This window comes from Phyllobates terribilis, unplaced genomic scaffold (assembly GCF_046119375.1).
Source record: "Phyllobates terribilis strain yellow unplaced genomic scaffold, ASM4611937v1 Scaffold_65__1_contigs__length_7625178, whole genome shotgun sequence".
In the NCBI taxonomy this organism is placed as follows: Eukaryota; Metazoa; Chordata; class Amphibia; order Anura; family Dendrobatidae; genus Phyllobates; species Phyllobates terribilis.
The window spans coordinates 331583-346365 of record NW_027362825.1 but is presented as its reverse complement, the minus strand read 5'-3'; the positions used below and the strand labels follow the sequence as shown (position 1 = coordinate 346365).

At 52.1% G+C, this 14783-nt stretch overlaps 1 pseudogene; it reads right to left on the bottom strand.

Moving 5' to 3' along the window:
• Positions 1–13469: 13469 nt before the first annotated feature.
• Positions 13470–14561, bottom strand: LOC141193181 (actin, cytoplasmic 1 pseudogene; annotated as a pseudogene).
• Positions 14562–14783: the final 222 nt, after the last annotated feature.

The window sequence follows — 14783 nt, the reverse complement described above, 5'->3', positions numbered from 1 at the left end:
CGGTGTACAGCAGGAAAGGCTGGCTGTAGTCAGGGTAAGCCAGGATTTCTTCACCAGTCAGGATTTCCTTCATTACCGCAAAGGATTCAGCCTGTTCTTTGCCCCACTGGAATGGGGGACTCTTTCCTCTTTTGGACTGTCCTACCAGGAGCTCTTGTAGAGGTGCTAGCTTTTTGGTATAGTCCTTTATGAACCTCCTGTAGTACCCGACCAGTCCCAGGAATTGCCGTAGTTCTTTGATGCTTCTCGGCTCAGGCCACTTCTGGATGGCAGTGACCTTCTCCGGGTCTGTTGCTACTCCCTCCGAGCTGACTACGTGCCCCAGGTACTGAACCTTCTGCTTGAGCAAGTGGAATTTAGAAGGCTTTAGTTTCATCCCATACCGGGACAATGCTTCAAATACCTCCTCCAGGTGCTTCAGATGGTCTTCATACGTCCTCGAGTACATGATAACGTCATCCAGGTACAGCAGCACAGTCTCGAAGTTCCGATGTCCCAAGCAACACTCCATCAGCCTCTGGAACGTTGCGGGTGCATTGCAGAGTCCAAACGGCATACTGTTGTACTCGCACAGTCCCATCGGGGTGGTGAAGGCCGTCTTCTCCCGGTCTTCCTCAGCAACAGAGACTTGCCAGTACCCACTAGTGAGATCCAGCGTAGAGAAGTAATTGGCAGGTTTTAGTGCAGCCAGGGATTCCTCTATACGGGGCAAAGGGTATGCATCTTTATGTGTTATGCGATTAATCTCTCTATAATCTACACACATCCTCATGCTACCGTCCATTTTCCTGACCAGGACCAGGGGAGCAGCCCAAGGGCTACAGCTATCCCTTACTACCCCTGTCTTTTTCATGTCACGCAACATTTCCTTGGCTTTCTGATAATGTGCTGGTGGTATGGGTCGATAACGCTCCTTAATGGGTGGATGGTTACCGGTGGGTATGTGGTGTTGTACCCCTTTAACCCTTCCAAAGTCAAGTGGGTGTTTACTAAACACTTGTTCATATTCCTGAACCACTCTGCAAACACCGTGTTTCTGATGGACAGGAGTGGCGTCAGTTCCAACATGGAGCTGTTGACACCAATCCTCCAGCTGAGCTTCGGAGTCGTTGTCCTCCTCTGCATCTGGTGGGGTCAAGGATTCTACTGTGTGTATGGCATCATCATTCACAGTATACAATCTAGCAACAGTGGCATACCTTGGCAATTTGACTTCCTCCTCCCCACAATTAAGGAGTCATATGGGCACCCTCCCATTGCGTATGTCAGCTACCCCTCTAGCAGTTAAGAGTGTAGGTCTGTGCTCTGAGCTAATGGGCTCCACTACTGCCTGGTAGTTCTGTCCCTTGAGACCTATTGCTGCCCTACCCCAAATCAGCATCACACTCATTGGGGGAATCACAATGGGTATCGGGTCTGTCACCCGTACATTACCAATCTCACCACCTGTTAGCTTTACCTGTTGCTGGTACAGGAGGGCTCGAATCTCTCTCTGGAGCACCTTCCTCTGCCCTGGTTTGGCAGTGTCAGCAATCTGTTGGAGCAAAAACAACACTTCTCCCAAACAGTTACCAACAATATTTGTACCAAGTATCATATACAAGTCTGTATCACTTGGGTTAGATTCTATGACAATTAGTCCTTGGTCCTTTAGTTCCACTCTCCCCACCTTCACTGTCACATCCTTAATCCCTACTAGGTTAAGAGGAAGGCCGTTAGAGGCATAGACAGAGAGGTTCGGGGCTGGTGGGTGGAGTTCATCTATGGGCCAGTAACTTTTGTAAAGGACATCAGGTATTATGGTTACCTGTGAGCCGGTGTCCAGTAACACAGGTGTTGCTATGCCGTCCAGCATGACGGACAGGAAAGGCCTTCCTTCTACGAACCGGTGGTACCAGCTTGATGGGCCTGGGTGATTTACTCCTGGGTGTCGGCCCTCGGCCCCAGGGTTTGCCCGTTTAAAGGACAGTTCCGAGCGGTGTGGCCTACCTTGTGGCAGCGGTAGCAGATGAAGTCTCCTGGAGGGCGACGTTGGTCGTTGGTCCTCCCACGGGGTGGCGTTGTCCTCCTACGGGGTGGTGTCGTCCTCCTTCTTGTCCTCATCCAGAGGACATCCTCAGGACTGTCGGCGAGTAGGATCCTTCCTTCCGGCTCGGGCACCGCCTGTAGCTGCAGGGTGCTCAGGACAGTGGCCAGGGTTTTACTCAGCTGACACACTTCAGAGCGCAGGATGTCCAGCTCGCTAGGGGGCACTGTTTGCATCTTTGTTTCAGCTGTCAATGAAGGAGCAGTGGGTGCTACGGGCACTGGGGTGGCCCCACCCTAGTAACGCTGGATAGCAGTATCTGTTGGTTCCAGGGGCTGCAGACCCTTAATAGCCAGGTCCTTCAGGGCATCAAAGGTGGCATTTGGATGATCTAAGGCCCACCACCGTACGGTTCTGCTTTCCTCCTGGGACCTCAATCCCCGGATGAATTGTTCTGTCAGCATTTTAAACTCATCTTGTATTCTGGCTGGACTAACCTGTTTCAGGGCCCGCAGGGCTTCCTGTAAGCGCCAGGCATAGTCCCGGATACTGTCCTCAGGTTTCTTGGTACAGTGGTAGAACCTCATCCGGAGATCTGTCTCAGTGAGGCTTTCAAAAACAGTTTGCAGTCTCTTAAAGATAATGGATACTGATTCCTGGTCTGCGGCTGGCCAGGTTTCAACTTCCTGCTCTGTGGCACCAGTCAATTGTCCCAGCACCATGGTGGCTCTCTGTTTACCAGTCATTGAGTACATATCCAGTACACCACATATTTTCCTTTTGAAACCAGACAGGGTGTCTGGTTTGCCGTCATACTGGGGAAGCCATTTTGCTCCCGGGATATACGGCAGGGCCATGGGTATCAACGGAGTCACGACCCCTGCTGGTGGGGCGGCCACTCCGGCTTGAGCAGCGCCGGGCACAAGTTGAGCATCAGGAGCATTATCCGGTTCTCTGGCGTCTCGCAGGTCGTCGGCCATGGTTGCGCCCCCCTAGTAAACCGTAGCCTACCTCATGTTTCGTTAATCGGGTAGGCCGCAGCTCAACAGATGACGGTCTCCTTCCAGGACCTGATGCTTCCTGGTGCTGCCTCAGAGCGCGAGGCGGGGCTTGAGCTTCGCGCGCTTCCAGAAGTCACGCCTCTCTGATTCCCGCGGTTACGCCCCTCTTCTTCCCGCGCGGCGACGCGGTAATGGCAGCGATGTTCACCACAGTAAAAACACAGTTCACATACAGCACACAGTACCCGTGGGCAACGGGCACACAATCCTGTTCGTTGCAACGGGCACGAAATCCTGTTTGTGACGCCAGGAGTTGTCGCGCTCCCAGGGCAATGGGGTACTCGGAGTCCAGGCCGATAGATGCTGGGGGAAAGGGGGAGCGGGCCTCAGGGCAGGGTAGAGTTTGATGGTGGGTGGTGATGCTGGGACCTGTAGTGCAGGCGGAATGACTCAGCAGGAGTAACTGACAGAGACAGGGGATTCGCTTCAATACCTTTACTGGTGCGGATGTCAGGTACGGTCCAGGGTACTCAGTAGGATGGGTGCACTTCAGGACTTCTCCCCAGTGAGCGGGTATAAGGCCTCCTGGTCTGTGTCTGCCTCTCTGTATCCTCCTGGCCAGCCTGCAACTGGCCTAGCTTATGTGTCGTGCTGTTCCTTCACCTGTCGCTTGGTAGTGGAACCTTCTGCTGGCAACCACTATCCCTGGTCGCCGGGGCCTTCATGGTTCCTGGTCCTGTAATGGGTCTAGCTTCAGGTCTGCCAGGGACTTGTAGTCCTCCTGGAATGCCGGTGGTCCCTACTGGGTATAAAGAACCTGTAGGCACAGACCCGGTGTCCGGTTTGTATCTACGGGGTAAGTCTATGACGCTCCTCTGCCCCCTAAACTCCTCTCTCCTCTCCTCCTTGCCGTCGGCCACACTCGGGGCCCTCAGAACTCAGCAGCAGACGTGGTGCATCTTCGCTGCTCTCAGCGTCAGCACGGTCTCACACTCTCTGACTCTGTCTGACTGACTCTCTCTTCTGACTGACTGCCTGGCTCCACCCTCCATATATATATCCCTAACGGGCTCCCTTTGGTGGTTTGAGGTGGAAGGGCGGAGGTGTTTGTGTGACACCCCAGGGGTCTGGTTGCCACAGTGATAGAGATATTACGTCTGAGAGCAGGTGGGAGGTCCTTTGGTCAGGGATCCTGTGCATGCCACACCTCCTGCCCAGTCTTGGGAGGGGAAGGACTTCCCCTATATAAACCCGGGGCTGAGGCAGGGTTAGTGAGAAAGAAGACAGAACAAGAGTAGAGAAGAGAAGCAGCATAGCAAGAAACATCAGGAGCTCTGTGGGGAGCAGTGTTACAACGAGTCAGGGGCTGGCAGCTGCAGAGCTCGCCCTGACTGAGAAGATTTCTTACCGGACCCGGAGTCCGAGGCTGTGGGGACTAACTCCTACCCAGCAGCAGAAACCGTCCGGCAGAGGATTTCAGGTCCTCTGGCCCAGAAGCCCGAAGGCACGGTCACACGCGTGGGACCAGCACCGCCATCGTGGAGCGGAAGCCATTAGAAGGCCCCGAGTCACCGGCCATACGGGTGAGCACCACACGGTACACTCAGGGACGTGGGCTACTTATTCCCGCCTCTAGCAAGGTAGCCAGAAGAGTACAGTTAGTTGGGAAGGCCTACAACTCCGCCTGGCCAGGGGAGATCCCATCTGCTCAAGGACTGACCAGGCCCCTATCACTAGCAAGTACTCCGGGAGGGTCTATCTTTGTCACCAGTAAAGACCCTGAACTACACCGCACTGTCTCTGAGTGGTTCCTGCTACCCCCATCATCCACGTCGGCTGCCCTGAGGCCATACCCCTCCCGTTGGGGGTTATACCATCCACGCTGCACCATCCTTCCACCGGCCTCAGCGGTCTGCCCTGCAGCGGCAGCTCCATAGCTGCATTCAACGGGTGGCGTAGTCATCAACCATCTACTGCTAGTACTCTGCCACTTAGTTTGACACCCTGGGCACGGACCGGGTCGCCGCCACTCGGAGACTACAACCCCCGTCCGATCCGGCTCCGGGTATCCCCTGAAACACGGCCCAGGGGGCGCGTCAACTTTGGCGCAGTCGGCAGGATTTCGTGCCCGCAACCACCGGGTACTGCGTGCCTGAAAAGCAAAGACTGTTCAAACTTACCAGTGGTGAAGATTCCCGCTATCCGTGGAGGTTTCCCGCCATCCGGCGCCATCTTCGACCTTCTTCCCGCCATCCGTGGAGTTTTCCCGCCATTGGACGCCATCTTGAGGACGCCGCGCGGGAAGAAGAGGGGCGTGGACTCCGAAAGCGCGCGAGAACTGAAGCCCCGCCTCACGTCCGGACGTTGCGTAAGGTCCTGGAAGGAGCCCTGCAGACGCCGACGTCACCGGAGCGCGACGGAAGGTCCTCAACCCTGACGATCCACTGCGGAGCCGCGGCCTACGGAACAGGATCATCGCAAGGTAGGCCACGGTCCACTAGGGGGGAGGAAGATGTCGGATACGGAGGAGAGCTTCACTGCCTCAACCCCCGCCAGCGCCACCGCTGCTGCAGTTATGCCCTTCACCATGCCCTATATCCCGGGAGCAGCTTGGCTACCCCAGTACTCAGGGGAGTCACATACCCTGCATGACTTTAGAGAAAAGCTGGATAGCCTCTTCCAGGTGTACCCCCTCACAGAAGAGCAAAAAGTGAGCATCCTGGTGGCCCAACTAACCGGGGCAGCCAAAAGGGAAGTAAAATCCTGGCCACCTGGGAGGAAGACTGTCGCAGGGATACTAACCCGGCTGAAGGACACCTTTGATACCCGCACCTCAGCCGAGATTAAGCTTAGATTCTACGGGTGCAAGCAGCGAGCGCATGAGAGTATAAGGGACTATGCACTAAACCTACAAGAGGCCCTGAGGGCCATAAAGCAGACCGACCCTGATGGGGTGGGAAACGAGGACAGGCTGTTGACTGAACAATTTATAGAGGGTTTATATTGCAATGCCCACCGAACCCAGTTGCGGGCAATGGCCTTACAGGATCCCCATCTGGACTTTGCACAGTTCAAGGACAGAGCCATCCGGGTGCTCCGAGAACCGGCACCGGGTGGCGTTGTGACCCACAGGCGCCCAGCTATCACTTACCACCAGGAGGCGGCGCCCTTGTCGGCAGGGCCTGTGGGAGCTGATGCGCAGGCTTTGGACAATGACCCGGCTCCAGACCTACACCATCAGGTCCAAGAGCTAGTTAAGAGCGTTGCTGCGCTAACCCGAACTGTGCAGTCTTTACAGGTTTCCACTCCAGGGAAGATCCAGCTGGCATCCGGACCAGAGGACATCCCGTGGCGTCGACCAAGGAGGACCCCACCGGCCAGAGGAAGACCCAGTGACCGATACAGCGAGGACGGACGACCCATCTGCCGCCGCTGCAATCAACCCGGACATATGGAAAGGTACTGTTCTTTAAACGGGCACAACCTGGGGTAGAGGGCCAACCCCCAGGAAAAAGATCACCAGGCCCATCGAACTGGCGCGACAGATATGTGGGAGGATGTCCAGTCTTGCCTGTGGTACTGGATGGCATTCCCATGAGTGCCCTACTGGACACCGGGTCACAGGTCACCACCATCCCGTACGTGCTCTTTAAGCAGTACTGGAATGACTCGGATATTACCCGCTACCCTGACGACGACTTGAGTATCATCGCCAGCAATGGCCAGCCCGTGCCACAGATCGGATTTAAAGAGGTGACCATCAAAATCGGTAGAGTCGAACTGGCAGCACAGGGACTGATCATTGTAGATATTGACAAACATGAGAGTCACCCAAAAATAACTCTAGGAACTAATGTAATTGAAAATTGTCTTGCAGAGGTGATTTTCCTTTTACAGCAGGTTGCCAAGAACGCCAGCTCCGGCGAGCAGCGGGTGCTCCAGAAAGAGATCCGGGCACTGATGCGACGGCAACAGGTGGAACTCTCCGGCGGTGAGATTGGTAGCGTAAGAATGTGTGACCCTTTTCCTATTGCCATGCCCCCAAAAAGTGAAATGATGATTTGGTGCCGGGCAGCTATTGGTCTGAGGGGTAGAGATTACCAGGCAATGGTAGAACCAGTTTACTCAGACAGTAGGCCCACCATCTTGACAGCACGGGGGGTGGTTAATGTACGCCATGGGAGGGTGCCCGTTCGCATAATCAATATCGGGGAGAGGGAAGTGTACCTGCCCCGGTATGCCACGCTAGCCAAATTATATACCATCAACCAAAACTCTATACAGTCTGTGGAACCCTTGCCTCCATCTCACCCGGAGGAAGGTAACGGCTCTAAGAAAGTAATGGAGGATTGGTGTCAGCAACTACACTTGGGAACTGACTCCACTCCCTCCCACCAGAAACAGGGAGTCTACCGGGTGGTTCAAGAGTATGAGAGAGTGTTTAGTAAACACCCGTTAGACTTCGGGCGAGTCAAGGGGGTAGAACACCGCATCCCCACGGGAGATCATCCTCCCATAAAAGAGAGGTATCGACCCGTACCCCCTGCACATTACCAACACGCCAAGGGGATGCTTAGAGACATGAAGGAGGCTGGGGTAATCCGGGATAGCTGTAGCCCCTGGGCAGCCCCACTAGTTTTAGTCAAAAAGAAAGACAACACCATGAGGATGTGTGTAGATTACCGGGAAATCAACCGTATCACACACAAGGATGCGTACCCCTTGCCAAGGATAGAGGAGTCATTGGCTGCTTTAAGATCTGCTAACTTCTTCTCTACCTTGGATCTCACTAGCGGGTACTGGCAGGTTCCTGTAGCAGAGGCGGACCGGGAGAAGACCGCATTCACCACCCCGATGGGACTTAGCGAGTTCACCTGCATGCCGTTCGGACTCTGCAACGCACCAGGAACCTTCCAACGCCTAATGGAGTGTTGTCTGGGCCACAGAAACTTCGAGACGGTCCTGTTGTACCTGGACGATGTCATCGTATATTCCAAGACATATGAGGACCACCTGAAATACCTGGCGGAAGTGTTCGAGGCTCTGGCGAGTTACGGCCTAAAGGTGAAACCCTCCAAGTGTCACCTCCTGAAACCAAAGGTGCAGTACCTGGGACACGTGGTGAGCGCTGACGGAGTGGCTCCCGACCCTGATAAGATCACCGCAATTAAGGAATGGCCAAGCCCCTCCAGCGTAAAAGAAGTGCGGCAGTTCCTCGGGTTGGTAGGCTACTACCGAAGGTTTATTCCCGGTTTCACCAAAAAGGCAGCACCTATGCAGGACCTCCTGATAGGCCAGTCCCGGAAGGCCAAGAACCAGAAGCCGCCCTTCAAATGGGAGGAGCTGGAAGAAGAGTCCTTCCGCCAGCTGAAGATGGCCCTCACGGGGGACAAAATCCTGGCGTACCCGGATTATAGCCAGCCCTTTATCCTCTACACCGACGCCAGTAACATCGGGCTAGGAGCCGTACTGTCCCAGATCCAGCAGGGGAAGGAACGAGTAATCGCCTACGCCAGCCGAAAACTGCGACCCACCGAAAGGAACCCCGAGAATTACAGCTCATTTAAGCTAGAGTTCCTGGCCGTAGTATGGGCAGTCACTGAGCGCTTTAAGCATTACCTCGCTTCTTCCCGGTTCACCGTGTACACGGATAACAACCCGTTGACACACCTGTACACGGCAAGACTCGGTGCCCTGGAGCAGAGGTGGATGGCCCGTCTGTCCAACTACGAGTTCACAATCAAATACCGGGCCGGACACTCCAATACCAACGCGGACGCCCTGTCCAGGATGCCCAACTTGCCGGACGAAGGAGAAGATCCGAAGGGACTGGAGGAAGTTGAACTCCCTGCGTTCCACCGTCATGGGACTATCCAGTATTCCCACCGGGTAAGGAGTAAGCAGGCTGCTACGTTGAACCCCTTACCTCACTACAACTGGGCGGAAACGCAAGACAGCGACCCTGCCGTCCGACTGGTGAAGGAGATGCTGACTCGCCCGGAGGCTTGCCTTGAACCAGACGCTCCGGAGGAAGCCAAACAACTATGGGCAGAGAAGAGTCGACTGTTCCTTTACAAGGGGAAGTTGTGCCGCAGAATGGTTAACTCCCGGACGCATGAACTACTCTGGCAAGTAGTGGTGCCACGAAGAGACGCAGCCATGGTGATGGAGGCATACCACGACGGAGCTGGACACTTCGGGTGGAAGAAGCTGGAGTTCCTGCTGCGCGAGCGATTCCACTGGGTAGGCATGAGGGGAACCATTGAGAAGTGGTGCAGAGACTGTGGCCCGTGCAACCTGAGAATGAAGGACCGTGCCAGCCAGAAGACTCCCCTGCAGTCCATCGTCACCCGGCAGCCGTTGGAACTGGTAGCCTTGGATCATGTAAAACTGACCCCAAGCAGAAGTGGCTACGTCTACGCGTTAACCATCGTGGATCATTACTCCCGATTCTTGGTTGTCGTCCCCGTCAAGGACTTAACGGCTCAAACAGCAGCTAGAGCCTTCCAGCAGCACTTCTGCCGTCCACACGGGTACCCGGACCAAGTGCTGACGGACCAGGGACCTGCCTTTGAAGCGGAGGTCTTCCAGGAATTCTGCAATCTGTATGGCTGCCGGAAGATAAGGACGACACCCTACCATCCGCAAACTAATGGACTTTGTGAGAAAATGAACCAGGTGGTAATGGATCTTCTAAAAACGTTGCCCCTGGAAGAACGCAGTCTGTGGCCTGAGAAGTTGCCCGATCTGGTGGACCTATACAACCACATCCCGGTAGGTTCCACCAACTGTACCCCGGCTTACCTAATGAGGGCAAGACCTGGTAAGTTACCTGTTGACCTGGAAATGGGAGTCCTGACACCCGAGGACACTTCACCAGAAGCAGACTGGGACACAGAGAGGCAGCAGCAGTACCGGAGAGTACAGGAGAGCGTGGAGCGAAGTCTCTGTCAGGCTAGGGAAAGACAAGAGAAAACTTACAACCAGTATGCTCCCGCTGTTCCCCTGGTACCCGGAGAGCAGGTCTTGAAGAGGAAGAGACGGCTCCACAAGTTGGACGACCAGTGGGAGAAGGACCCGTACACCGTACTGCCCTCAAGCCACGAAAACCCGAAGGTCTGTACCATCAGTAAAGACGGAGGGGAAACCACAGCCATTGTATCCCGGGACCACCTGAAGAAGTGTCCCGAACAACTGAGGAACCCTGAAGAGGAACAAGAAGACCATCGACCAGTAGAGGAAAGGGAAGATATGGTTAGTACCGTGCTCGGGGACTTCCCTCGGTCTTGGACTCAAGTCAATGGTGCAGTTGTGGTACCCGTACTCACCTTCCTCCAACCAGCATCCCAAGCACCTACGGAGCAACAGGTAGAGCTGGAAGAACAGCCGGTCCAGGAGGCAGAAGACTCCACACAAGCAGAACAGGAGGATCAACCGTCTGCTTATAGTGAGCCTGCCGTACCCCTAGTGAGACAAAGAGCCGGTAGACAGCTGCCCAGTTTACCCTTGACAGCTCCTACACCCTGTAGTTCAGGGCCAGACAGTCAGCTCCGTAGGTCCACTAGGGCCACTAGAGGCCAGCTACCCGCACGTTGGAGGATCTAAATGTTTAAGCTATCTTATAATGTTTACTTGTTTATAGTTGCTTGTGTATAATTTTGTGTTTCTTGTTATTTTTAGGAGTCCTTGGTGGATTTACCGGGAATCCTTATACATAGTTGGAGCGTAACCCAGGATGGACTAAAGACTGTTAAGGACTCGGGGCAGGACAGGCCCCTACCTGGTTACGTCTCCCTGTTTTGGTGAAATGGACACCTTGCTTTTCAAAACTGCACCCGGTTGCGGACACGCCGTAACCATCTTATGTGTTTTTCTTATTGTATTGTTATTGTTATACCTTGTTATGTTTTTCTAAAAAAAATATGTTTAGTCCCGGAGTACTAAATTTCACTAGGGGGGAATGTGACACCCCAGGGGTCTGGTTGCCACAGTGATAGAGATATTACGTCTGAGAGCAGGTGGGAGGTCCTTTGGTCAGGGATCCTGTGCATGCCACACCTCCTGCCCAGTCTTGGGAGGGGAAGGACTTCCCCTATATAAACCCGGGGCTGAGGCAGGGTTAGTGAGAAAGAAGACAGAACAAGAGTAGAGAAGAGAAGCAGCATAGCAAGAAACATCAGGAGCTCTGTGGGGAGCAGTGTTACAACGAGTCAGGGGCTGGCAGCTGCAGAGCTCGCCCTGACTGAGAAGATTTCTTACCGGACCCGGAGTCCGAGGCTGTGGGGACTAACTCCTACCCAGCAGCAGAAACCGTCTGGCAGAGAATTTCAGGTCCTCTGGCCCAGAAGCCCGAAGGCACGGTCACACGCGTGGGACCAGCACCGCCATCGTGGAGCGGAAGCCATTAGAAGGCCCCGAGTCACCGGCCATACGGGTGAGCACCACACGGTACACTCAGGGACGTGGGCTACTTATTCCCGCCTCTAGCAAGGTAGCCAGAAGAGTACAGTTAGTTGGTAAGGCCTACAACTCCGCCTGGCCAGGGGAGATCCCATCTGCTCAAGGACTGACCAGGCCCCTATCACTAGCAAGTACTCCGGGAGGGTCTATCTTTGTCACCAGTAAAGACCCTGAACTACACCGCACCGTCTCTGAGTGGTTCCTGCTACCCCCATCATCCACGTTGGCTGCCCTGAGGCCATACCCCTCCCATTGGGGGTTATACCATCCACGCTGCACCATCCTTCCACCGGCCTCAGCGGTCTGCCCTGCAGCGGCAGCTCCATAGCTGCATTCAACGGGTGGCGTAGTCATCAACCATCTACTGCTAGTACTCTGCCACTTAGTTTGACACCCTGGGCACGGACCGGGTCGCCGCCACTCAGAGACTACAACCCCCGTCCGATCCGGCTCCGGGTATCCCCTGAAACACGGCCCAGGGGGCGCGTCATTTGTATGTAATGAGGGCCTCTTGTGGAGAAGTCCGTCCATGCACCCTGGGTCCTGTGGTACCTGTGAACAGCAGGGTGCCACACCTGCATGTTCACTGGCTCTCTAAAGGGCGCCAAACATGAAGGGAGGGGACCCGAGTTCCCACCCGAGCAACCCGGAAATACTTGCCGAGTGACGAGCTTGTCGAGAACCGTGATGCTCGGGCGAATACCGAGCAGTGGCGAGCACGTTTGCTCATCACTAATTAAAATGAATCTATCAGCAAGATTTTACTATGTAAGCTGAGAGCACCATGATATAGGGACAGAGACCCTGATACCAGTTATGTTTCATTTACTTGGCTGAGTGTTGCTGTTTCAATAAAATTAACTCATTCAGCACCTTGCAATTTTCCATTTTGGCACTTTCATTTTTTGCTCTCCTTCCCAGAGCCATAACTTTATTTTTCCATTGGCCATGTGAGAGCTTGTTTTTTGTGGGACGAGTTGTTCTTTTAATCCATAACATTGATTTTACCATGTATTGTACTGGAAAACATTTAAAAAAAAATCCAAGTGCGTTGAGATTTCAAAAAAATTGCAAATCCACAGTTTTTTTAGTTTTTTATTTACCATGTTCACTAAATGCTAAAACTGACCTGCCAATATGATTCTCCAGGTCATTACGAGCCTTTAAGGCTCCTACAACATGACATGTGTTTGATACTATTTGACTATATGTGCTAGCTAAGATATCCAGGTAATGCATGTATATACTACAGGAGGCAGTTTACGTTTCAGAATATTTTCCAGGTGTCCACGCTCTTAGCTTCAATTGTGTGGTTTTATTTTAATATTTATATGTTATTCTTCTTATTTTTATATTTGAAAAAAATGATTTCTTCTGGTTAATTTCTGGCTTGCATTTTTCTATTATTATATGCAAAAATAGTTTAACTGATTTTCCCAGATTTGATTTTATTTGGCTATGAGGAGACAACATAACATAATACATAACTATACTGTAAGTCACCTTTAAATTTCCTTGAATAATTTGTGATGTGCTGTGCATCCTTTATGTGACCACTGCAGCCTATCAGTGACTTCCGCAGTCATATCACAGCTTAGGCTATTGATTGGCTGCAAAAGTGACATAAATGATGTATGGCATTGACATGCAACCATCTGGAGGACTGGTGGAAACCACTGAAATCGCAAGGGCTTTACAAGGTAGCCATTGTTATTTATCATGTTACGCCATTGTCTGCTGCTGCAAAAATGTCATAAAATCTTCTGTAAAAGCCATAGACGCGCACATGAAAATGAGTGAGTTGAATTCAAAATTCTCATTCACTGAAATTGCTCATGAAAGCCAGAAATTTGTGGCACATTGCACATTATCGATTTTAACCACCAAAAGGCAACACAAAGGATTCATATTCAGATGAAACTGTTTTACTGTCACATAAGTAAGACATAGTAGGTTTTATGTACAATGTAGAGTCAGGCCATTCAATGTATAATGGATGAACCAAACTCGCTGTAATCCTCGGATGTGATCCACATCTCCTTAAAAGATTCTAATCTGGTCAGGATTGATCCTCCAATCCACGGAGCAAATTTACTATCACTCCAGGCAAAAACTTTAATATGAACAGTCTCTGGTGCCAGGGTTCTAATTTTGTTGTAAAGTCTATCCTCAAGGCCTGGGAAAAGGGTAGATGCACCAGACAACAAGATGTTTTTGAAAAGTGACATCCATAAATGCTTTCAATGATCATTTTGTGCACACCTAGAGCATCCATTGATAGATGGAGAAAATAGGATCTCTGGCGTAAGAAACCTCTGGCGACCAATGGTAACGACCTTCCCATCTGGAAGTATGTATTTCTCTAAACCTTCTGCAGAACACTTTTCCCCTTCCTCCTTTGAATCTAAAGCCAGAGAGCAAAGTTTCTCCTTTATTTCTCTAGCAATGTCTTTCTCTGCGCTGCTAACAAAGGAATGTCCGGTCTCCATAAGAAGCCTCATTAAATGATCTGTGATGTCCCGACCAGCGAAGTTAAGACGATTTCCTTCATGGGGCAGTGGAGTACCTTCAAATATGGGAAATGTAGAGGTGACACCATCTCCAATGTCCACGACTAAGCCTGTTGTGCGACCACTGGCATAGAGAGACAGAGTAGCTTGTAATGCCACATACATGGCAGGGACATTAAAGCTTTCAAACATCACTTCTGCCATGATCTCACGGTTGCTTCTTGGATTGAACGGAGCTTCAGATAGCAAGACGGGGCTTTCATTAGATTGAATTTGAAGCTCACAGTCATACACATGCTTCCAGATCCTCTCCATGTCCGGCCAAGATTTCACAATGCCGTGCTCTATGGGATATGTCAATGCCAAGATTCCTCTTAAGGATTGAGCTTCTTCACCAACATAGTAAGCTTTTCTGTTGGCTTCCAGCATGCTGTATCCGGTTATAACACGACCAATCATTGAGCTGATGACTGATCTTGGTACAGTATCACCAGATAGTCCATCTTTACATATACCGGATCCATTGTCAAAAATGACGACTGGAGCATCTAGATAATTAGACATTTTTATGTCTAGGCCAGATCTTCACTGAGAGATGAGCACTTTCTGGTGTGGAATATGCAGAAACAATCAGTGATGTCACAATATTCTAAGTGTATTTAAATGATAGTAAACCTAAAATTATTATATTGCTACTCTGCATTCAAATAAGGGGCTCCAAAGCCCTGGCCAACTGGCAGATCCGCCTCTGATCTTTTGCAAACTGCAACACTCAGCCTATCCTGA